This window comes from Macaca nemestrina, chromosome 3 (genome assembly GCF_043159975.1).
Source record: "Macaca nemestrina isolate mMacNem1 chromosome 3, mMacNem.hap1, whole genome shotgun sequence".
In the NCBI taxonomy this organism is placed as follows: domain Eukaryota; kingdom Metazoa; phylum Chordata; class Mammalia; order Primates; family Cercopithecidae; genus Macaca; species Macaca nemestrina.
This window is the reverse complement of record NC_092127.1, coordinates 56,640,121-56,664,409: the sequence shown is the minus strand read 5'-3', so window position 1 is coordinate 56,664,409 and position 24,289 is coordinate 56,640,121. Positions and strand designations below refer to the sequence as shown.

At 34.1% G+C, this 24,289-nt stretch overlaps 1 long non-coding RNA gene across 2 annotated transcripts in view; it reads right to left on the bottom strand.

The window, feature by feature from the left end:
* The window catches only part of LOC105486074 (uncharacterized), a 127,626-nt gene that overhangs the window by 35,236 nt on the left and 68,101 nt on the right, over positions 1-24,289 (bottom strand). Inside the window, exons 3-4 of one of the 2 annotated variants that reach the window (XR_011620526.1) lie at positions 9,288-9,400; positions 9,106-9,205 (exon numbers count right to left, since the gene is read on the bottom strand). This is a non-coding gene — a long non-coding RNA (uncharacterized lncRNA). The remainder of the gene's footprint in view (positions 1-9,105; positions 9,206-9,287; positions 9,401-24,289) is intronic. The other variant, XR_011620527.1, reaches the window with a different exon arrangement.

The following is a 24,289-nucleotide window of genomic DNA, read 5'->3' as shown; positions in this document are numbered from 1 at the left end:
GCAACAAGTAATCAGCAATATATTAGCATTATATTTTCATTTCTCCTTTGAATTTATTTATCTGATAGTAATCTTTTACATGATAATGGAAAAAAATCAGAAGTTTCATATTTGTGCTATGAAAACTATTTTTACAGCAAACTGATTGGAGAGCATGTAATTTTTTTGTCTTCTATTGATCATCACTACCAGCTAGTGATAACTAAAACATAACAGTTTAGTTGTAATCCTTAAAACATAACAGTTTTAAAAATGTGGCCGGGGGTGGTGGCTCACACCTGTAATCCCAGCACTTTGGGAGGCCGAGGCCGGTGGATCATGAGGTCAGGGCATGGAGATCATCCTGGCTAACACGGTGAAACCCTGTCTCTACTAAAAAATACAAAAAGTTAGCCAGGAGTGGTGGCGGGCACCTGTAGTCCCAGCTACTCAGGAGGCTGAGGCAGGAGAATGGCGTGAACCCAGGAGGCGGAGCTTGCAGTGAGGCGAGATCATGCCACTGCACTCCAGCCTGGGCGACAGAGCAAGACTCCGTCTCAAAAAAAAAAAAAAAAAAAAAAAAAAAAAAAGGTATTGCAAATTTATTTGTTCCCTGAAAAGAAGATAGCCTTTTTCATACTGGAACTGTCAAAAACTATTACATTAACTGGTTCAAGTGGTACAGGTAGAAAAAAGGATATTATAGTTTAATAACTTAAAAAATCATTTGCCATGTTCCATTCTTTGGTTTATTAATAAGGTGTTCTGAAAACTATTACTATGTGGGAAGAAAAAAATTCCCACAGTATATTGTCATTACCAGGTATAGACTACAAATAATAAAACTTATAATTGGTTAAATTGTGAAATAAAGAAGGTTCTGATTAACATTGATCATGGCCACTGATTTTATTTTCCTTCAATTTTATTTAAAAAATTAGCAACCCCCCTAGTGAGTATTTTTTTTTTTTTTTTTTTTTTTTTTTTTGAGACGGAGTCTCGCTCTGTCGCCCGGGCTGGAGTGCAGTGGCCGGACCTCAGCTCACTGCAAGCTCCGCCTCCCGGGTTCCCGCCATTCTCCTACTTCAGCCTCCCGAGTAGCTGGGACCACAGGCGCCCACCACCTCGCCCGGCTAGTTTTTTTTTTTTTTTTTTTTTTTTTTTTTTTTTTTTTTTTTTGTATTTTTAGTAGAGACGGGGTTTCACCGTATTAGCCAGGATGGTCTCGATCTCCTGACCTCATGATCCTCCCGTCTCGGCCTCCCAAAGTGCTGGGATTACAGGCTTGAGCCACCGCGCCCGGCCCTAGTGAGTATTTATCCAAAGGAAAGGAATTCAATATAGTGAAGAGATATATGCAACCCCATGCTTATTGCAGCACCAGTCACAAGAGCCAAGATATGGAATCAACCTAAGTGTCCTTAAAAGATAAATGGGTACTGGCCAAGATGGTGAAATCCTATCTCTACTAAAAATACAACAATTAGCAGGGTACAGTGGCGGGCATCTGTAATCCCAGCTACTCGGGAGGCTGAGGCAGGAGAATCACTTGAACCCGGGAGGCGGAGGTTGCAGTGAGCCAACATTGCGCCACTGCACTCTAGCCTGGATGACAGAGCAAGACTCTGTCTCAAAAAAAATAATAAATAAATAAATAGAATAAAGAAAATATGGTGTATATACACAATGGAATACTATTCAGCCATAAAAGACAATGACGTCTTGTCATTCCTGGCATCATGGATGGGCCAGAAAGACGTTTGTTAAATGAAATGAGTCAGACACAGGAAGATAAATATCCCATGTTTTCACTCAAATTTGGGAGCTAAAGAATGCTGAGATCATAGTAGAGAGTATGATTGTGGTTGTTAGGGGCTGGGAAGTGAAGAGGAGAGGAAAGCACAGGGACAGGTTGGTTAATGGATACAAAATTACAGCTAGATAAAAGAAATAAATTCTAGGGCTCTCTATAGAATCGTTGGGTGAATATAGTTAACAACAATTTGTTGTATATTTTTAGAAAGCTAGAAAAGAGAATTTTGAATGTTCTCAATATAAAGAAAAGATAAATATTTGAAGTGATGCATGCGTTAATTACTCTGATTTGATCATTACACACTGTATGCATGTATTCAAATATCACTCTATGTCTCATAAATATGTACAATTATCACATCATCTTTTTTTTTTAATTAACAGCCTTATTGAGATCTGATTGGTATATAGTAATGGCATATATTTCAATTTATAATTAGATCAGTTTTAACATACCTGTCAAACTGCCAACACAATTGGAATGGTGAACACAAAACACAGCCAAAAATTTCCTTACAATTCTGTGTAATTCCTTCCTTCCATATTTTCCTGCCATCTTATATCCCCTGACAACATCTAATCTGCTTTTTTTTTTTTTTTTTTTTTTACTATATATTACTTTGAATTTTCTAGAATTTCATAAAAATGTGAACATACGGTATGCACTTCTGGGAGATGGGGTCTAGTTTCTTTCACTCACAACAATTATTTTGAGATTCATCCACATTATTACAGGTAGCAAAAGTTAAATAATTTTTATTGCTAACTAGTACTTCATTGCATGAACATATTGTCATTTGTTTATTTACTTGTTTATGAACATTTTGTTTGTTTCCACTTTTTGGCTGTTACACGTAAAACTGCTATGAACATTCATGTGCAACTTTTTGTACAGAAGTTTACTTTCAAAAATATTGGGAGAGGAATGGTTAGGTGATATTAGAGGTGTATGTTTAACATTTTAAGAATGCCCAAATTGTTTCTAAAGTTATTGTTACACTTTCATTTCCAGTAGCAGTACCTGAATCCCAATTATCTAAATCTTCACCAACTTGTTATGATCAGATGTTTTATTTTGGACATTCTAATAAGTATGCCATAATATTTTATTATGGATGTAATTTTATTATCCCAGTCACTAAAAATGTCAAACATCTTTTTACATGTTTGTCATTTGTATTTTTTTGCTAAAGTGTTGCTTACATTTTTGTCTGTTTTTTGAACTGTATAGTTTGTTTTCTAATTGTTGAGTGTTAAGGGTTCTCTATATATGCTAAATTCAGTCCTCTTTTAGATGTCTGATTTACACTTTTTTTCCCCCAGTTTGCGGCTAGTCTTTAATTCTCTTAACAGTTAGTATCTTTTAAAAATTAGAAGTTTTTAACTTTGGTAAAAGCCAATTTAGCATTTATTTTACCAATTCTAATTATAGTTTGTTACCTAAGAATTCTTTGCCTAACTTAAAGTCACAAATATTTTTATCTTATGATTTCCTTTAGAAATTTATATTTTTATGTTATATTAAGTTATATTAATCTTTTTAGTTATTTTTTATAGACGTGAGGTATCTATCTAAGGTTTCTTTTCTGGAGCCTGAATATCCAATTATTTCAACACTATTTATTTTAAAAATTATTGTTTCTTCACTGAATTGAATTGAGCTTGCATCTTTGTCTGAAATCAATTGGCTGTATAGGTTCCAGTCAATTTCTGGACTCTCCATTCTGATCCATTGATTTATTTATGTATCTTGTGTTTATTATTGGTTATTGTACATGTGCTATAATCACCACTTAATGAATGATGAAATCATGAAGATTACAAATGCCATCTATTATGTTAATTGGTTTTATTTTTCCTTAAGAAATATTTTTATATTTCAACATTACAATACAAAAATTTTAACATTCTACAGTAATATGTTGCTTAACAATGGGAATACATTCCGAGAAATGCATAAATGCATCCACAGGCAATTTTGTAATTATAGGAACATCATAGAATGTACTTACATAAACCTAGATGTTATAGCCTACTACACATTAGGCTGTATGGTATAGTCTATGTCTCCTAGGCTACAAATCTGCACAGCATGCTCTTGTATTGAATACTGTAGGCAATTCTAACAAAGTCATAAAAATTTATGACTCTAAACATATTGAAACATAGAAAAGGTACAGTAAAAACACAGTGTTATAATCTTCCGGGACCAGTGTCATATATGTGGCCTACCACTGAGCAAAACATTGTTATCTGGTGCATGACTCTGTATGTATAACTACACATAAACTCTCATATATATGTGTATATTTATATGTAGGATAGTCTTTAATTGTTGAAATAAAGTAATACAAACATATGTACTACTTTTCTTTTTTTTTAGGGCATGAAATCTGTGTTTATTCATTTATTTATTTATTTTTTCATTTATCACAAACCCTTGTAGAAAAGCACATCTGCCAATGATCTTTTTTTAATTTTAATTTTTATATTTTTTCACTTTAAGTTCCAGGATACAAGCGCAGAACGTGTAAGTTTGTTACGTAGGCATACATGTGCCATGGTGGTTTGCTGCACCTATCAACCCACTATTGAGGTTTTAAGCCCTGCATGCATTAGGCATTTGTCCTAATGCTCTCCCTCCCCACTTCCCCCATCCCTTGACTGGCCCCAGTGTGTGTTGTCCCCCTCCCTGTGTCCATGTGTTCTCATTGTTAAACTTCTGCTTATGAGTGAGAACAGGCAGTGTTTGGTTTTCTGTTCCTGCACACACACAATTTTAAAGTGAAGAGTGCTATATGTAACAATTGTCTGAAAAAAATCTTCTATATTAACGTTTTAATAAAAATGAGATAATCTTAGTTGTCAGTTTTTCTCTCCTGATATTATCACCATATTAGTATAAACTATATTGCTTATTTATTCTACAGTTATTAATGAAGCATCTACCTTTTTTTTTCTTCTTTTTCTTCTATAGTTCTTTTTTTTTTTTTTTTTTTTCTTTCTTAAGATGGAGTCTCGCTCTGTTGCCCAGGCTGGAGTACAGTGGCGCTATCTCGGCTCACTGTAAGCTCTGCCTCCCGGGTTCATGCCATTCTTCTGCCTCAGCCTCCTGAGTAGCTGGGACTACAGGCGCCCGCCACCATTCCTGGCTAGTATTTTTGTATTATTTTTTTAGTAGAGACAGGGTTTCACCTTGTTAGCCAGGATGGTCTTCATCTCCTGACCTTGTGATCCACCCACCTTGGCCTCCCAAAGTGCTGGGATTACAGGCGTGAGCAACCACACCTGGCTTATTTCAACTATAGTTCTAAGCATTGGACAATATCATTAAAGAAAAAAAAACAAAAATACTTACCCTTATCAAGTTTGCATTATATTTTGAAGAAATAGAAAAATAAATAAGTAAATTATATAGCATGTTGGAAGGTGATAAATGTTCTGGGAGAATTTAAAAAATCAGAGAGGATGATTTGGGCATATTGGTGAGAAGAATGTGTTGTTATTTTAAGTAACATAGTGGAAAAAGGCCTGACTGAGTTGTAGTAATATCTGAGCAGAAACTGTAGGTAGTAAGGGAACTAATCGTGGGAATAGCATGTCCAGCAAACCACAAGGCCCTGAGGAGGGAACACACCCACCATCACAAGAGACAAGCACAGGGGTCACAGGGCTGCTGCCGAGGGAGAAAAGGGGGTTGAGTGAGAGAAGATAGTGTGAGGGAGGTAACAATGGGGCTATAAGGGAGCATCTGGAAACCAATGATAAAATAGTTGGCTTTTATTTGGGTGTGATGTGCAGTCTTTAGAGAGTTCCGTGGTTTAATTTATGTCTAACCAAGTTTCCTCAGGCTACTGTGCTAAGAACAGATTGAAGGGGTCAAGAGTGGAAATAGGGATGGCAGTTAGGAGACTATTTAAATCACCAAGGTGAAAGACAATGACAACTTGACCCAAGTTATGGCAATAAGATGGCAATAAGTAGAGTCTAAACATATTTTAAAGGCAGAGCCAAGACGCTGTGCTGATAGAACAAACGAGATCATGAAAGAAAACTTCCCCAATTCTTCCCCAAGTATAATATGTGATACAGAATTAATGAATTCGACTATATACATTTGAACCACATATGAAATAATTAACTTAATGATTTCCCCTAGTATTCTAATATTTCTAATCCAAAAGAGGCTTCCAAAAAAAAAAAAAAATGCACACATACAATTATAATAGCACATAAAAATGTAATGTAATTTTCTTCTTTTATTTATGTGAATTCTTATTCTAGATCATTATAAACAATATTATTATCATCATCATCTTCATCAATTTTAGGAGGCCTCCATTTGCACAAAAGAATCATTAGAAAGGGCTAAAATGGGCCGGGTGCGGTGGCTCACGCCTATAATCCCAGCACTTTGGGAGGTCAAGGCGGGCGGATCACGAGGTCAGGAGATCGAGACCATCCTGGCTAACACGGTGGAAGCCCGTCTCTACTAAAAATACAAAAAATTAGCCGGGCCTGGTGGTGCACGCCTGTAGTCCTAGCTACTCGGAGGCTAGGCAGGAAAATGGCCTGAACCTGGGAGGAGGAGCTTGCAGCGAGCCGAGATAGCGCCACTGCACTCCAGCCTGGGCTACAAAGCGAGACTCCATCTCAAAAAACAAAAAACAAACAAACAAAAAAAAATGAAAGGGCTAAAATGTTGTTACTTTCCATTGAAGACGGTCTCCCTTTGTGTTACAAATGTGCACTCTATTTTCCATGCTTTCCTCACAGTCCTTTTCTAGGAAAAAAGTCTCAGCATTATATTTCTGAAGAGAGATGACAATATGTGAAAGCATGCATCTCTCCACAGTAATCATAATGTCTGGAATATTCTAATGTCCTTACTTTGGTAGACTGGATCATGGTTCTCACTTTCTACCTGTCTCTCAACCTTTTTTACCCCTGACTTTGTTATACAAGGTACCTTGTTTATCTCATACTTACTAATATTTCCTTGGCCAAAGCCAGTCATTTGGCCACATCCAATATCAATGGTTTCAGGAATACTTTCTATCATTTTGGTAAAAACAAATCTAAACTTAAACATGAGAAGGAGTTACACACAAAAAACTATATATCCAGGTTTCTTTTCAAAAATCAAAAATCAATCCTAGCAACACTAAACAAAGTTATAGATGATACAAAATATGACAAGTAGAAAGTCTAGTTGAGCCACTTTCTCTCCAGTTAGCCACTTCCTATCAACAAATGCCATTTGAGTAGCCCTCAAGGGTATTGACCGGAGTTGACCGTTTGGGGTTCAATCCTTGCTGTAGTACTTAATAGCTGTGTGACTTTGAGCAAGTTTCATTGATGATTCCTCAACCATAAAATAGAGATGATAATAATACTGTAGGGGTTTGTTGTGATAAATTAATGATTTAATGAATACAAATGGTCAGATTATTTTCTGGCATCTAGTAAGTGTTTAATAAATATAAGCCATTATTTGTCTTTTTAATAGTAAATACTATTTTTTCTATATTCATGTTTTTGGGGTTTTTTTGGCCGTTTTTTTATTTGTTTGTTTTCAGGGATGTCATTCAGTTCCCCAGAAGAAAAGAGATGGCATGCATAAGTTAGTATAATTAAGGAAAGATTTAATAAAAGGACAATGTTTAAATGGGTAGAGTGTAGGAATGGTGGGAGGTGTCAGTAACCCTAGGCCTGAAGGCTAATTTGACTCATCTGAGGTCAGTACTATATAATTGCTGTGTACTTCTCTTCAACAGGTTAAAAGGTACTTATTTACAAATGTTTTATCTGCAAAAGCTTATCAATACATACTATATTTACAGAGGTAAATTCAATGTTATGAAAAATTCCTGGAATTGTCTATAATGTCACACTTCCCTCTCCTCTTATATGTAGACACGTGGTAGATAAAATATTTTCTTAAAAAAGATAGAAAATATTTATAAGCATAGAAGCATGAAAGCCAGTAAACAAATGTTATTTTCAGGATAACTAAAATACTAAAGTAGTAAAGTTACAAGAAAGCAATTCAATTATTGCAATGGTTTGAATGTGGGTTAATGTTGTTATTGTGAGATTGGGCTAGTTAACTCAAGAGTCAGCTTGCTATAATGGCCAAGTGTGATGGCTGATGCCTGTAATCCCAGCACTTTGGGATGCTGAGGTGGGCAGATCACAAGGTCAGGAGTTCAAGACCAGCCTGGCCAACATGGTGAAACCCTGTGTCTACTAAAAATACAAAATATTAGCTGGTGTGGTGGGAGGTGACTGTAATCCTAGCTACTCAGGAGGTTGAGGCAGGGTAATCGCTTGAACCCAGGAGACAGAGGTTGCAGTGAGCTGAGACTGTGCCACTGCACTCCATCCTGGGCAACAGAGCGAGACTACATTTCAAACAAACAAACCAAAAAAATGAATTTGGCCCTTTTTGCTCCCTTGCTCTCACAATTTCTTGCCCTTCTGCCTTCAGCCATAGAATGATGTAGCACAAAGGCCCTTACCAGACGCTAGTACCCGATATTCCTCTCCCTGCCTCCTGAACTGTGAAGAATAAATTTCTTTTTGTCAATTTTTTTTATTAAGCTTCTCTGCTTCTCCTATTTTACACTGCTCTCAAAAAGATAATAGTTCCAAGTAATAATTTTTACTTATGATTAATGCTTCAAATTAGTCTGAAAATGGAAGCCAGTATTAAGCAAGAAGAGAAATAGGAGTCATCCTGATAAACTACAACAGAAACATTTTATGGAGAATGTTATCTTCTGTGGTATGAATAGAAGTATATTAAGTCCTCTCTTATCCTACAGTTTAGGAAGAGATTTTCTGCTGACAAAATCATATGCCAAAAATATGAATTTATAAGATAATTAATATTATGAATTATTTTATAGTCTTACATTAAATATCATTGTTGTGATTGCCTGTAGTAAGGCCCATGACAGATTCAAAGCTTATATTATCATACTTATTGTTTTTAAAAAAATATGTTTTAAGGTATACTCATGCTTCCTTTATTCATTTGTCCAATATGCACAGAAAAATGTAAATGTTACATTTAATTTCTAGTGTAGTTTAAGCCACTTGTTTGTCTCTCTCATGGAATGTTTATTTAAGAATCCTGATATAGCATTATATTTATTCACGGTACTTGTAGTTTTATATGGTCTCTCTAAAATGTCTACCTGCAAGGAATAAGAAGATTGGATTTGACACCAGATCATCTACTGACTGCAAAATAATTTTTATCCTCCATTGCATATACTTCACATTAGAAGTAGAAGACATCCTCACCTGAAACAGATGCAGAAAATCCTTCTTACTTAGGAGTGTTCATTTCTCACAAAATCTCTAGGTTGTCCAATGCTTATAGTGTGATATTCTGGGAATCCTTCTTTAAAAAAAAAAATCCGTTACAAATTTTGCTACAATACACAGCCTATTTTTCACACCCACATACCCACACATCCACTAACATTAGTTTTCTGAAGTGTGAAGCAGGACTTCCTGGTGGCATCTTCACATTTTACGTAACTGTTGATGAAGCCACTGCTGACACTGGGAATGTCACTGTAAAATCCTGAGACTTCTGGAGGAAAGAAAGTGTTATCCAATTATTTGCTTAAAATATAGCACTGGCAAGTAACTGAGAAGGCAGTATCAACCTAACTGTCAACTCTTCAAACTCGACAGCCTACCAGTTTGAGGCAACTTACTTGTTAAAAGCTTTTATTAAACAATTTAAAAACTATGAATTATAGAGTTTTCCTCAATTAGAAGACAAGAAGAAAATATCTACTTAGCAAAAAAAGAAAAAAGAAAAAAGAAAAAATGAGGAGATATGATTTAAATTGGTTAACTTCACAGTCTGAATTCAGGGGATAGTTGCAGAGCTCAGTTTGCATTGGGTAGCTCTCAAATGATTGTGCTCTTAAAGAACTATTTTGCAAGCACATCAGGAATAGTCTTAGAGAACTGTAATTCTCTGAATAGTTCAGAAAAAAACAAACAAAAAAAACTTTAGATTGAATTTCTCTGATCATTGAGGGTAACTGATATTTCCTTGGTCTGACTTATTTTTCATTTATATCCATACAGTTAATTGCAAACCCTTATGTCTATTTACTGTTCTATACAGTTAATTTTATATCTTGTTTCACCATTTTGAAATGGTTTATGTGAGGTCCTGATTATGAAAGCATAATTTTACTCTCACTGATCCAAACAGGAAGGGAAAAAAAACCCTTTACGTGAACTTATAATTTTAAACAGAGACAAAATTGAGATCATTATTTCAATTAACAATATTAAATGATTGTGATAAAATGCAGATGACTCATGAGTTATTGTTGCATTTATTTTTCCTGTTAATGAAGATAGTTATTAACTGGATAAGTTATGTGGAATTATTGTAATGATCATTAACTGAGTATATAGCCATGTTTCTTCTGGAATTTTTAATACTTTTACTTTTCAGAATCTATGGCATTACTTCTTAATCTTAGTTTTGCTTAAAAACTCAGTTAAATATTAAACATACCATACATAAAATTAGTATTTTTATCATGCAGCCACTGATGTGAATTCCTGTGTGTGATTTTGCTACAACCACTTACAACATTTGTAATACCATTTCATAAATCTTCGGCTAATGCATTGATTCTACACAGTAAAACATAAGTGAATAATACTTAAGCAAGCATAGATATCACTGTCCTCTATTACTCAGGCAAGTTCAAGAAATGGGTATACATTTCTGCTTTTAATATTTACCATGGAAAATTATTAGTAACTTCCATCTAAGCAATCTTGGAGATATTGACTTCTTGCTTTATTTACCATAATGTCCTGTAAACTTTATAATAAGCTTCATCTATACATATGATATTAATTTTAATATATTTTAAATGTTGATAAGTAAAAATAAAAATACAATGAAACTATTTTCATATGCATATAACAAATATTTATTGAATTCTTATTAAATGCTATGCATGACTTTAAGAAAACTACATACATTAATTCATTTATTCCTCATAACAACCCTATAAGATACAAAATATTATAATCTCATTTTTACATATAAGAAGACGAGGACACAGGAAAGTTAAATAAAATATCCCAAGATATATAGCTAATGAGTGTTAGAAACTGATTCCAAAGATAATAAACCTACTTCAGAAGCTAGAGTTCTTAAGGGCTACATTATAGAGAACTTCTATTTCCAGCTTGACTACTTTGAAGTAATTAGTTTTAATAATATTGTGTACATTATTAAGTTACTATAGTCTTTGTTATGTGTACATATGATAAGGTAATAGTTTATTGTCTCAAAATTCACTTTCTTAATTGATGACTTAGCAGCACAACCCTTTCTTTTCACTAAATACTCTTATAATTTTAATATGTATAGTTTGGGTTGTGTGTTTTCAGTATTTTGGAACGTTATGTACATACTGCTGCTTTCTTCCCAATATTTGTCCCTTCATTCTTAGGATGAATGAGTAAATACATGGCTACTTTGAAAAGAGTTTATATTTCTCATTCCATTTCATATCTAGGCATAGTCAATGAGATGATGTTTAATCAGAAAATGTCCTGTATTTTCTTCCATAAACCTTTTTTAAAGGTGAAAATCTCCTACCTATTCTTATTGTTTTTTCTTCCTTCCCACTGCCTAGAATGTAAAGAAGATGGCTTGAGCTGAATCAACCATGTTTGACTATGGGATTGCTCTGAGAATGGGATTTGCACAAGGCTAAGTAACATCATAGAAGTAGCCCAAGTGCCTGAGGACTTTAAATACCCAAGCCTCCATGACAGCCTCAATTTCCTTTCTTATATTGTTTATGTGGGAAAACAATAAACTTCTATTTTGGTTAATGCACTATTATTTTGAATTATCTGTTACAGTCAAACTGGGCTGAAAAGTCATCAAATCCTTGTGCCCAGCTTCTATACAAATAGAGATTGCTACTCTACTAAATTAAAGTTGAGTAGTATTGGTCAATGTTTTAGCAGGAAATATTTTCAGTAACTGTCCTTGAAAGGACAAATATCCTTCTCCATGACACAAATATGCTCACTCTGAGCGAATGTGGTCAGACATTCACAGTGGAGGTGTTGAAAGGTAGACCAGAAAGATAAAATGGAATCTGAATGGAATTATTTATTATGTTAGAACTGTTATCATTCCCCTGGTCGTGGCCTCACTGCTCTTCACCCCCACATCTTGACTCTGACTCTTGTCCATTATAATTATGCCTGGCTTGTACTAGTCTCAGTTTTCATTGAAAATTATTACTTTTAATATGAAAACCTAACGTATAAAATGGTAGTATTTAGTTGAATAAACATAATGACAATTGAGCTTTTTGATGACATTTAAATGCTCAGAAATATGACACAGGAAATTTCTATATATAATGATAGTATAGTAATTTAAAATATGTGAATGTGAAAAATTCAATATAATTATTCAATATAATTATTCATTATAATTTAATATAATTATTCATTCTATATGAGATTTAGAAATACTACATAAATTTATCTTGCATTTTTCATATTATTATTATTATTTTAGACAGAGTTTTATGCTCTTATTCATGCTGGAGTACAGTGGCATGATCTCAGCTCACTACAACCTCCACCTCGCAGGCTCAAGGGATCCTCCCACCTCAGCCTCCAGAGTAACTGCAACTACAGGCTCATGTCAACACACCTGGCTACTTTTTGTATTTTTAGTAGAGATGGGCTTTCTCCATGTTGCCCAGGCTGGTCTTGAACTCCTGGCCTCAAGTGATTCCCCTGCCTCATCTTCCCAAAATGTTGGGTTTAAGGGTGTGAGCCATTGCACCTAGCCATTTTAAAATATCATGTTTAAAAGATTAATGTTATTCATAAGTATTGGTTAATTGAACATCATTTTGGATATGCTATATATTTTTCTTCATTGTGAGACATATATGTCCACAAAAGATATTTCACTTGAAAGACTTAAAAAAAAAAACTTGTACAAACACCTTTTGTGAAAGAGACATATGACGTATAACACGATTATTGTGATTCACATCACCCAAACAAACATTGAAACACATAATTTGATCATGGATGTAGATCCAGCTATAAGGCATGGATTCTTATTGCTAGTGTATCTTGCAATAAGAGTGTATCTTTATTGTGACTATACTGAAATTCATATCGAGTTAGATATTTTTATGGTTCTACCATATATGATGTTCTGTTACATCAGAAATGATATAGAGCAACAAATCTAAGATACATGGATATGACTTGTTCCACTAAAAAAAAAATAACAAAAATAAGTAACATTTGAAGATAGCTGCTTTACTATTACCAAACCCTTAGAAAAATCTTGTGCATGGTGTTTTCCCATTACCCACTCATTTATTTAATTATATAAATAATGCAATCCATTGGAGTAAAATACCAACATGTCAAAGTGTTTGTTTATTTGAAGAGTTAGGTAAGATAATTGGTAAGGTTTTTTGACAAGCAAATTTTCTAATTTTAAGTAAATATTTAAAGATTATTGATAATATTTCAGGCACTCCAGGCAACATTTTCATGTACAGAGAAAGACTGATTCTAAATGTGTATAACTTGTAAAAATCAAACACTTGCTGCTTTAAAAATGATTTCGGGAGGCTTGTTTTTATCATATAGACCTTTCTTATAAAAAGTGAAGTGAGGAATAATATTGGAGTTATTTAAAGATTCAGCAAACTTAAATTGGAAATGAACCACTTTTTGTAGTACATTTGTGAAGCTCAGGAAAGATTTAGACTTTATTTGTACTAATAAAATGTCCCATTTTTATCAATATTTTAAAGAATATTTTTATTAGTACTAATAAAATGTCCTATTTTTATAAATATTTTAAGAATATTTTAGTGCTATTTATATGCCCTATTTTTATCAATATTTTAAAGAATTTTTTATTAGTACTAATAAATTATCCTATTTTTATCAATATTTTAAAGAATAATTTTTAAGTAGAAATATATCCTAGAATTGTATATTGCTCCTCTTTTCTTCCCATATGTATGTACAACTAGGGTGACTTCTATTTTCCAGATAATTCTTTTCCTGGGTTTAATCTACATATGCAATTCTCTATTCAACATTTCTAATTTTCCCTAAAATTTGTTTAACTGAAACTACAACTTTCTCCTTTCCCAAACAGCCAAATTTTCAGTATTCTATTCCTCAGGACACCAGTGATGTAGAAAATTAACCATAATTCTCTCTTCCCAAATCCTGTGTGTGACCATCACTTCCTAATCTACACCCACTAAAGCAAGTGCATATAGTCAGATTTTTGTATTCCCACACATGATGGCATTAATTTTAAGGATTAGAGGCTAGAATAATTGCCCAGTATTTTAGAATTAAGTATTTATCCCCTTCAATTCACTGTTAATATATTTTATATATTTATAAAATATAAATATTCTACTTCTTGCTTCAGTCACTCACTTTTACCTGTAGGAGAAAAACAACATATTCAATCACCTAAAAAATGGACGAAGGCGGTGTCAAGTTCTGCCTCTAACATCATCCCTTACTGAAATTCTCATCAGATATCACTCGCTAACCATACCAAATACTTGTAGTTCTGAAAGTTTGTTTTTCTAAGAATTTTTTGTTTGAAATTCTCCCACCACCACCCCCTTACCCTCACCATCACCACAATCTCTATGTCACCTTATCTCTATGAGTAAAGCCTACTCATTGTTCAAGAGTAAAGTTATATAACCTCTGTGAGGTTTTTCCTGGATTCCAGAGATACAATTTACCACTCTTTCCTTTGTATACAACTGTACCCTCTGTTTACTTCTACAGTGACTCCAGAATCTTAGTATTGTATTTACAGTTTATGTGTCAGTTTCCCCTTAACAGATTGAAAGCTCACTGGGGTGTGTATTATGCCTAATTTATTTTGATATTTGTACTATCCAACACGAGGCCTTCAGAAAGTCATCACTGAACGAATAAATGAATTACAAAACAACAACAACAAAAATAAAATCTATAGAGTCCTCGACCATGAGCAAAGATTTTTCATATTGCATCCTGCTGTGGTTTGAATGTGTGCCCCGCAAAATCCAGATGTTGTGAATGTGATAGCATTAAGAGGGGAGGCCTTTAAAAGATGATCAGGCCATGAGGCTCCTCCCTTGTGAACGGGTTTAAGGCCCTCATTAAAGAGACTTCATGCAACATTCAACTGGCTTCCCCTTCCACCTTCCACCATGTGAGATATAGCGCTCCTTCCCTCTAGAGGACACAGCCCTCACCAGACAACTGAACCCACTTCCCGACCGCCAGGACTGTGAAAAAGTTCTATTCTTTATAATTTCCCCACCTGAGGTATTCTACTGTAGCAGCACAGACTAAGATGCATCTTAAGAAATAAATTTCACAAATACGTAAAACACAAAATGTAAAAAATCAAGATTTCAACTTTACATACTAAAAACTCTAAAATATTATTTTCCTAGTGACATTTGAGTAAAGGAGTGGAAATCTGAAACCAAGTCTAAAAAAGAAACAGTTGTATTTCAGTTTTTCAAAAAGAAAGTGTTATTGAAATATCTTGATGATTTGAAAAATCTGTATGATTAGAATTACATAAGAATTTAGATTCTATTTGGGCTTTGTCATAAGAAGTTATAGGATTCTAGGAAGTTATTTACTTTCTCTGAAATTCAGTTTTTTGAGAGTAGGACTTAGTGACTTCTAAATTTATGTTTAGCTCAGAAACCTCAGAACATTTTATTTTATAGTTGTGGAGTTATATAATCTTGATAATCAAAATGATTTTTATTTTTAATTTCCTTTACTAATGTAAATAAAAACTAGAGCTTAGTATTGAAATGTAAGCTTTGTTCAGGAATTTTCTAAAAATCTTCTTCCTGCATGCTCTTTTCTTTAAAAAAAAAAAAGAAAAATTGTCAACACAGGTTTCCAGTGACTTTATTCAGTTTATTGGACATTCAAAATACTTCAGACTCAAATTTTCCAAATAAGTGATTAATTTTAATAAAACAGATTTATATACATATTTGGAACAACATCTTAACCATATTTGAAGTGTGAAAGCAGTTTATACCTTGCCCTGGCATCATGACAATTATATTTGCATTTAATCACACAGATGGAGGAAAATGCACACAGATACAGAAAAACACATACCTATTTCATACCCAGAAAAGAAAAGAAAAAAAAAAAAAAAAAAAAAAGCCTGAGCAGCCTGTCCAGTAGGTCCAGCTGTAGTTTTCAAAATAAAGGAAGCCTTGGCCTTTTCCTGAAAATTACTGACTCAGTAACAACAACAAAACCCCATTGTATCTTTGCTTTTTATACTTCTGCCTACAGGGATAAACCTGGTAGCTAGAATTCACAAACACATTTATGGGAAGGATTCGTGGGGACTTATGCTATTAAATTTATAGATTTTCCCCTTTTTTATTACCAGTATTCTTCTTTGTCCTCAGTTAGGGCTCCTGTGACTTGAAACAAACTTCTCTATTTCAACTTGTCTGGACTGGTTTTCTTTCCATATATCAGAGATCTGCTCTTACTTTTCGGAGGATGTTAATTCCTTTTTAATTTGTGTTTTTCTTTTCCTTAGCTCTCTATATTGTTTTTTGTTTTATCCAAAATGTATTGCTTTTCTTTTTCTTTTTGGCTTTGTTTTATGCGTTAAATTTTCTTCAGATGTTTGGTAATCTTTTGATGACTATTTACATTTAAGCGGGAGAAACTGAAATAATAAGTGGAAGCTGCGGGGTAGTGGCTTGGCTTGCTGAACATTTAACAGAAAGTTGTGTACCTGATTGGTGCCAGAGGACACTATGTCAGCCTAGAGGGACCTTGTCTCTCATGCCCATGTCTTTTAATGACGCTGTTGTACAAAAGCATACATTGTTTTACATGACAATATATACCTACAAGTAAGAGAAGATAGATCTGCCAAGTAAAGTGTCTTCTGGGGAGATTTGAATCCATGTCACATTTAACAAGCCATGCGGAGGTGTTTTTGAGCATAAGGCATTCTGTTTATATCATGCAATACTGACTACCAAGGCCAAGCTTACTGGAACATTGTGACTCAAAGATCTATAGGCTGGCTTTCCATTATCTTGTAGGTACTCTAATTCCATTTTATCTGGATAAAAATTAACTACCCTGATTTACTTTCCTAAGGAATGTGAAAGTGAGACAAATTAAGGGGAACAGACAGTAAAGGAACAAGAAGAAAAAATATCTAACAATTTGTAGAAGCCATTAGGCACTAGGAAGTATAGCACTAATTGTCTAGCATTACTAGTAAGCTAATTATATATCATATTCTATTATAATTATATTTTTTCAATTATCATAATTATAAATGTATAATGATTTTTATAAGCCAAGAAAATGTGGCATTAAAACCTTAGGGTTATATTCTGGGAAATCACCTAACTTACAAAAATTAATTTTCTCAATCCTCATAAACACCTATGAAGAAAATGATTAAACCTGTTAAAAAAAAAAATCTACTTTAAAAAGATTGGAGAGCTAAGACGACCATGAAGAAAAGGGGCCAATATCTGACAGAAGAAGGCAACAAGAGACAAACCCAGTGCCTCAGATTTCCTCTAGAGGAATCTGCCAATTCCAAATGAAGTGATCAAAAGACAAAACTGGAACAGACAAAAAAGCAAAAATTGACAGGCTATATCCAAGAATGAGGGTAAGCAAAGGAGACCGACCTTAATAGGGTCAAAACTCAGTTTCATGTTATCTCAATCCCTGAAACTGTTGTAAGAAAATTGCATAAACCTGGTCACTCAATAGAAGCAAATGTAAATCATTCCTGGAAAGTGTCAAAGATAAAGCTGGACACTAGTTAGAGTGTTAAGAATAGATTTTACTCAGTACTATACTGTTTTAATCACTAATATGCTGTAAGGAAAATAATCTAGCGTGAACTGAACTCAAATTCAATTTGTACTTAAGTGACTTGGCATTTTATAGGAAGAATGAGAACATAGGAAGGGAGGCAAGCAAAGGATTAGTAGAGGCAAGAGAATGAAAACTTCTAAAATTTGAGAAGCAGGGGTGTAGGTTCAGGTGAGATCCACTGGCATTTGTTAATCAGAGCTTATGGAAGTTAGACTTCTACCCCTTCAGGGACTGGAAGACAGGGGCCGTATCTTCAGGTCTTTGCTAGAACAAACAATAAACTCTTTCGGCATCCTTGAATTTTCTCTGGCATGCACTTTAACGGGGAGCTATGATTATCCTAAGAACTCAGCCTTCAGCTGTTAGAAATTACATTAGTGTTTTGTTCAAGTCTTAATAGATCAATTCTAAGGCCTCAGAAGGGACCTTAGAGGGCTCAGAGGAGCCTGGCTAGAGTTTGATTAAGGAAACAATCTTTGACAAAAGATAGTAACATTCCAAGTTTCAAATTTATCTCATAATTTTTCATAATTCAAGAAAGAACAAAATATATGGTGATAAGATAATGAGATAGAATACTCATATAAAATTTTCATATAAAATTTTCATAATTCAAGAAAGAACAAAATATATGGTGATAAGATAATGAGATAGAATACTAACAGAAAAACAAATAATAAAAACAGACCTTAAGAGATCTATATAATGAGATTATTAGATGTAGAATTTAAAATATTTGAATAGATCTGAGGTATAGATAGTGCAATTTAATATAAAAAATGTAAGATAAAAATATTTAAAAAGAAAGAACAATATTCTCATTGTTTGCAAATAGTGTGATTATACAAGAAATCTGGTAATCTCCAAACAAATGCTACTTAAATTATAAGTATTAAAAGTAGACCAAAATAAATGTCCACAATTTTTACATGAGTTTGAAAATACTATTTTTAAAATGCATTATTTACAATAGTCACACACACAATAAGAATGTTAATTGACTATTTTTTAGAAAGCAGTAACTATATTATTAAGACAAAATCTTAATTTGTTTTATAAAACCATACATATAATAATAATATGATCTGATTGTGAAATGACAAGTAAAATGATTTTCTCAGTGTAATAATAGGTAATACTAATAGCTATTCATGCATTAAGAATTCTTCTGAGAAATAGATTTACATATTCAATGTGACTTCACAACTTAATTTGAATATATAATAATATTTCAAAGGTAATATGGCCAAAATAAAAATATTGAATTCTTCTTCCTATCTCAAGGTGGACATGTATTATGCCTTAAGACTAAGGAGTTTTGAGGCACAGTGATTTGAAATACGTTGTTGTCAAACTTTCATTAAAGATGGAGACCATCTTCTAGAATTCAGTACTAAGGAGAAGAAAAAAAGGAACTGAAACTCTTTCCATATGCCATGGGGAATCTAGAAGCTTACTCCTTGTTTGTTGTTTGAACAGAACAAAAAAATAAATTAAACTATAATCTTTTGAATGATAAGATAAATATTAACATATAAGTCAAGCAATATTTTTGTACTTAGCATTGTCCTTCATATACATACCTAATAATCGCAATATTTTGATAAGCTATGAATTTACAACTGTTCACCAAGGAGCTAATTATAGATATGAACTTGATTTTATACTATTGAACACAATTATTAATACTTCCTTACACATTATGTGTTTTTAATCAAAATAAGTGCAAATTTGGTTCAACAAATACTTAGTAAATATCTATCACTTGCCAGGCACTTTCCTGTGCTCTGATACTATGGCGATTAAATAATAATAATAAATTAGATATTTATCTGCCAACATGGTTTCATGGGTTCAAAGTCTAAAGGGCAAAACATGTCATTTCAAAAATGAGTCCACTTATCCTTTTATAATAATAAATCAGGACATGGGCTATGAAGAAAGTGAACAGAGTCCTGGGCTAGGAACAATATAGGATGAGAAGAAAACTATTATAATAAGGCTAGTCAGAGACTCTCTGAAGTAGAAATAAGCAGAAATCTGGAGGAAAATTATACTTAAATATGAGGGAATGACATATGCAAAGGTATTCTGCTGAGGAAGGGGCTGGTGTGTCTAAGGAAATCATGGCCCATATAGGTAGAATGTAGGAATCTGGGGAGAATGTTGAAACTGAAGACTATGCAGAGACGCTGTAGAACATGGCTAAGAGTTTAAATTTTGTTTCAAGATCAGTTTGAATTTTATTCATGTGCCATAGAACCTCATTGAAGAATTTTAAGCAGACAAGATAAAGAGATCTAATTAGCTTTTTTAATGAGATTGCTCTGTATTGCAAGAAGAAAGGATAAGAGCTGGGACAGAGCAGAGAAGGTTTTGTCAAAAGGTTATCCCAACATTATAGGAAATTTGCAGAGAGTGGTTTGGGGTAGGGCTGTGCAGTGAGGATAAAGAAATGTGGATATGTTCTGAATGGATTTTATTTTGTGCTGCAAAAAAATTAACTAGACATCTCAGATTCACAGTTCTTTGCATCTTCTACCTTGAAATATCCTGCTTTATCTGCTTCTGAAGGTCACACATTTTCCTTTACTAGAAGCCAGCAGTTTACATTTTAGGGATATTGTAACAAAAATTTGAATGTGAAATGTAGGTTACACTGCATGATTTCTAAATTTAAGTTCAACTTGAAGTTCTACTTTTTTGATAAGAAAGGACATTTTATTAATAGGGGAAGTCTTAAAGTAAGATGTGCTTCTTAGATTATAAAGGTCATTTTCATCTCAGAACATTTTTCTTAGGAATGTAGATTAAGATACTGGTAAAAGGACTCTGGTTGGAGAACCTTGATCCCAGAACAATTAGATGTAAGTCAGGGATGGCTCCTTATATTTTTGGGACAAGAGAAACTGGCATCAGACAAGGTATGTTTAATCCAGTAATTAGGTCCATATTGGGTAGAAATGCTTGACTATATCCACACTATACCACTTCCGCTTGTTTGGATTAAGTCTTGGGTCTGAAGATAACCTTCAAAGCAGGAGTCAGAAATCATGTCTTCTAAAATTAATGATGTGTATAGAGTAGTTTTGAACAGACTTCAATTAACCAAGTCAAATATTATTTTGTGTTGCTATAACAAAATACCACAGACTTGGCCATTTATAAAGAAAAGAAATTTATGGTCAGGTGTGGTGACTCGCACCTGTAATCCCAACACTTTGGAGGGGGTAAAGGCAGGATGATCTCTTCAGGACAGGAGTTTGAGACAAGTCTGGGCAGAATAGTAAGACCCAATCTCTATCCGCTCAAAAATGTTAATTATCCAGGCATGGTGACTCAGATCTATAGTCCCAGCTACTTGGAAGGCTGAGGTAGGAGGATAGCTTGAGCCCAGGAGTTTGAGATTGCTGTGAGCTATGTTGTGGCACTGTACTCCAGTCCGGGTGACAGAGTGAGACTCTATCTCTTAAAAAAAATAGTAAAGGAAGATATTTCTTACAGTTCTGCAGGCTGGGAAGCCCAATATCAAAGTGCCAAAATCTGGCAAGGGCCTTTGTGCAGCATCAGACCATAGCAGAAGGTTGCAAAGACAAGACAGCACGTGAGCAGGAAAGCAAGTGGGGACTGAAATCCCTTTTACAACACACCTACTCCTGTGATAACTAACTCACTCCCTCAATAAAGACAAACTCTTTCATGAATGCAGAAACCTCATAACCTTATCATGTCTTATTAAGCCACACTTTCAAATGCTGTTGCATTGGAAATTCAGTTTCCAACACATGAACCTTTGGGGATACCTTCAAACCATAGTATACTGCCCTTGGTTCCCAAAATTCATATCCTTCTCACAATGCAAAATACATTTGTTCCATTCCAACAGCCTCACAAGTCTTAACTCATTCCAGCATCAGTATACAAGTCCAAAGGCCAGAGTCACATTTAAGTTCAATATGGGTGAAACTTAAGTCATAATTCATCCTAAAATAAATTTCTCTTCAACTATGAACCTGTGAAATTAACAAGATATGTGCTTCCAATATATAATGGTGGGACAAGCCTAAAATAGACATTCCTATTCCTAAAGGGAGAAATAGACAAGAAGAAAGAGGTCCCTAATAAGTCCAAAGGCCAATGGGGAAAACAACATTAAGTATTAAGTCTGGAAAATGATATTTTTTGACTCTGTGTTCTACATTCTAGTGGGGTGAGGATTGGACCCCAAAGCCTTTCGCAGTCCTGCCTTTATGGGTTTGCTGAACACAGGCCATGCTGTCTCTCTCACAGTTTGGTGTCTTCTACTTGCAGCTCCCTCAGATTGGTTTTGCACACTGGTAACTCTACAGTTCTGGTGTCTTGGGGTGGCCCTGCTTCCATGGATCTGATAAACATCACCTTACTGGGGACTTTCCACGGTGGCTCCTTTCCTGTGAGAAGTCTCTGCCTGGATCCCCAGACTACCCACAACATCGTTTGAAATCTAGGTGGAAGAAGTCATACCTACATAAATCTTTCATTCTGTGCACCTGCAGAATTAGCACCAGAGAAAACCAAACCCATGAAGACCAAGATGACCAAGAAGCCTAAGCCACTGAATGACTGGGAAGTGAGATTGAAAGTTTCTTTCCAAGATTAAGACTTTCTAAACCACCTTGTCAAACAAACAAACAAACAAACAAAAGCCTGTTTGTAATTTGCTCTTCAAAAATCTCTTGACAGGATGCCAAGTAGAAATGAAACTTACTCTTAAAATATATTTGAGATATAATTAATAATTTGGCTTAAAAAAACTAATGGCAGGAGTTCTAAGTTTTATGTCCATTATATAAAGAACTTTGAAGACAGCACTCCATTCCTTATGGAACAATCATAGCAAACAAACTAAAAATCAAAAATGTTTGTAATATCCATCAGATAACTGAGGTAGCAGAACAAACTGCTATCCTGAAAACTGGAGAAACATGTGAACCTAATGTAATAGTCGAGATCTCTTTACATGGAGCAGAAGCTACTGGAACCAAATGATAGTAGTTTTGATAAATAATTGAAGGCTGAGTGTGGGCTACGTTGAATATGAGAAAATTCTAGGGGCTATAGCCTTCAGAAGACCCCTCACTTTCATCAGCTTTACGTTCAACCCACCATGGTGAAGATGCAGGAAAGATCTCCCCATGACTATAGAAGGGGGACAAAAGGAGTAATCCTTGTTAATTAACACCATGACATTAACAAAGGCCTACTATCCTGAAGAAGACTGTACCAGAGTTTTCTAGAGCCTTAATAGAAGGTCTTTCTTCCTACCCTAGCCCTCACCAGTATTTCTATATCAGATAAGAAGGGGAAAAGACAAAGAAGAAAAAAAAAAAAAAAAAAAAAAAAAAAAAAAAAAAACTTACACAGGTCACAGGCCAGAGACACAGCATACTAAAAGACTGAGATAAATTTTAAGGTTATAAAAAGCCTTCCTCCCTCACATGTTAACATTACACCACCAGATATCATGTATTTAATAATAGTGGGTAACAGCTGAAAAAGTTGCAAGATACAGACTCTCTCTAATAAGGAATACTTAAGAAGCACAAAGTCATGAGGAGTGGCAAAAAGAACAGCAGAAAAATTTAAAGCCTCTGCCATGCATATTGTAGAGACCAAGAAAGAAAGCCCAACTTCTAGTTAAATTAACACAAATTCTCACAGTAGATAAATATTATACTTTGTTTCTATTATCTGATAAACATATCTGGTTTCTGGCAAAAACCACGAGGCATGCCCTAGGCCCTGAGGGAAAAGCCTGAAGAGATAAAACAAAGATGAGAACCCGACTCAGATTTGACACAGATGTTGAAATTATTAGACAGACAACCTAAAAATAACTATGGTTAATATGCTAAATACCACCATAGAAAAAAAGTTTACTGTTATAAGAAAGAACAGATGGGTAATGTAAATCAAGAAATGGAAATTTTAAGAAAGAATCAACAGAAAATTCTACAAATGAAAAGTATTGTAAGAAAATTTAGAATGTCTTAGATGGATGCATATTAGACTGGAAATGACCAAGGAAAGAATCAGTGAACTTGATATGTCAGTAAAAAGTACCAGAATAAAATGCAAAAAGAAAAAAAATGAAAAAACAGAACATGACATCCAAGAATGACAGAACAATTTTAAAAACTGCAATATAGACATAACTGATATAAAATCAGAAAAAGAAAGATAAAAGGCAAGCAATATTTGAAGCAGTAATGGCTGTGAACTTTTTAAAATTAATGAAACACATGTAACCACAGATCTCATGTTCTCATATTGCTTAGTACTACTATTCCTCCCCCACTCCAGAAGCAAGTGCTTATTGAGAAAAAGAAGCAGCCAAATTTAGCAGTTATTTGATTAGTTGCAGTTATAAAGTTGCTTTTTTTGTTGTTGTTTTTCACTTTACTCAAGTCTCTAGTTACATAAGACTGTTGACTGCTTCTGATTGGATGAGCTTAAGTTCTGT